Below are 1,878 nucleotides of genomic sequence, written 5' to 3'. Positions count from 1 at the left end.
CAAATATGTGTATAGTATAGCAAGCTAATTATATGTATACAAAATTTAAGGATACAGTATAGAGGTAAGAATGGAATTGTTAGTAAACATATGCAATGAAATTTTTAAAATTACAAACTCTGACTAAGTTTAGTACTTTACAGTATAATGCAACAATAGCTAACCTCCAATACTCTCATCATTGGTAATTGTTGCTTTAATTTAATTGTTTCCTTATAATAAGTACAAAATATCAATTAATTACATCCAACCGTCTGGTAGATGAATTGCATACCTTTTCTTTACTACTGATAGCACCTCTTAGTTTATATTCAGTTTCTTTAAGTATGATATAAGAAATAACCTAAAAATACATACATAAAAACTTAAATGCAAAACAATTATGTCTTAAATTGCACGGGCATAATTATGATTAAAAATGTACACTGACATCTGTATGTTGTAATGAATCTTGATCCTTTTCTTTTAGTTCCTGTACAATGTAGTCAACTATTAATGTGCAAATATACAGGTACATGTACCTTTTGTCTAACATCTTGTCTCCTCCATAGTGTTAAGTTACCAATAGTCAGTTTCTTTAATCTTTGTCCCATTAGTATATGAATATTCTCTATCATCCTCAATACAGTAAACCCAACATCAGAGAAAGGAAAGGAGCAAGTGACAGATATTGAAGTGGAGGATCCTATAAACTTAATGATCAGCAATTTACCAGACACTTTAGATAAAACGCCCTTGATATCCTGCAGCACATGTTCCTTAGGCTCCCAGTCAAAAATAAAAGTAACTGTTTCACATTTCAGATGAGAAACAGAGTCAAGTATTTTGTCTAGACAAAGACTAACTGAGATTGATTTGTAGAATTCCTTTAACTCAGCTCTATATGTCTCAATGTGTTCCCTTGCTTCAGTTATCTCCATTTCTTCTACTATGCTATGAAGTAGTTCAATGTTAGTCAGTGAACATTCATCTTTAATATGACGAAGGATGCTAGAAACATCTGAACAATGCTCTACTTTTTTACTAAGGGAAGTGCTATAACAACAGAGGAACTCTTTGATGTCATCTGCATCCAATTTCTTCTTTAAAAACTTGCAAACATTATACAACATCCTTGTGTAAGAAGCTTTTATTGAGCTATACTCCACAGATAAATGTTGAGGAACAGGCACTTCAACTAAAAATAGTTTCATTAATAGCAGTTATGTTATGTAATCAAAATACTACCTTGAGGTGACAATGGTTGTGAAGATGAATTACTAGTAACTTCAGTATCACCAATACTACCTACAAAAGAAAAGGACAACTACAATAAATGAGCCATTTGTACATGCATTACTGAGATAATACATACCAGATTGGGTTGTCATGGTTTCATTGGCAGTAAAAAATATTAATGAATGCATTATCAATTAATTAATAATTATTACCTTTTGGAGCTACATCATGATCTTTCATAATCTGAGGAACAGCACCTACTTCAGGAATAGGAAAATACTTACCTAAACACATAATAATAAGGATACACTGATTAGTATTGGTTTATACTAAATTCACAGACTTGCGTTTCGCACCACACACGACCTCATACTTAAAGATATTTATTGACAAAACACATAACTTGGTAAAGGTTATACAATGAGGTGAGGTATCTATGGCATTTATCATACCAAGGGCCATAGGCCCGAGAGGTATGATATGGCCATAGATACCGACACAGAGTTGTATAACCGACTTCTACTATGTACTAATAAAAACAACTAGTTTACTTAGCAACACTTAGCAACAGCATGGCATGCATGCCTATTTTAAGCAGGAGGTTAATAAGTAATTCCCCCCAGGGCAAACTTATTAACCTCCAGGGCCACTTATTTACCT

General features: G+C 32.8%; 1 long non-coding RNA gene across 1 annotated transcript; it reads right to left on the bottom strand.

The window, feature by feature from the left end:
* Nucleotides 1-293: 293 nt before the first annotated feature.
* On the bottom strand, nucleotides 294-560 carry LOC109581433 (uncharacterized). The gene is made up of 3 exons (XR_002184635.1): nucleotides 522-560; nucleotides 431-472; nucleotides 294-343 (listed from the first exon to the last, which is right to left on the bottom strand). It is a non-coding gene; the product is annotated as an uncharacterized LOC109581433 (long non-coding RNA).
* Between the last annotated feature and the right edge of the window lie 1,318 nt (nucleotides 561-1,878).

Source organism: Amphimedon queenslandica, unplaced genomic scaffold (assembly GCF_000090795.2).
Source record: "Amphimedon queenslandica unplaced genomic scaffold, v1.1 AMPQUscaffold_13439, whole genome shotgun sequence".
Lineage (NCBI taxonomy): Eukaryota > Metazoa > Porifera > Demospongiae > Haplosclerida > Niphatidae > Amphimedon > Amphimedon queenslandica.
Note: the sequence above shows the minus strand (reverse complement) of the source record. Positions and strands in the feature narration are given on the sequence as shown.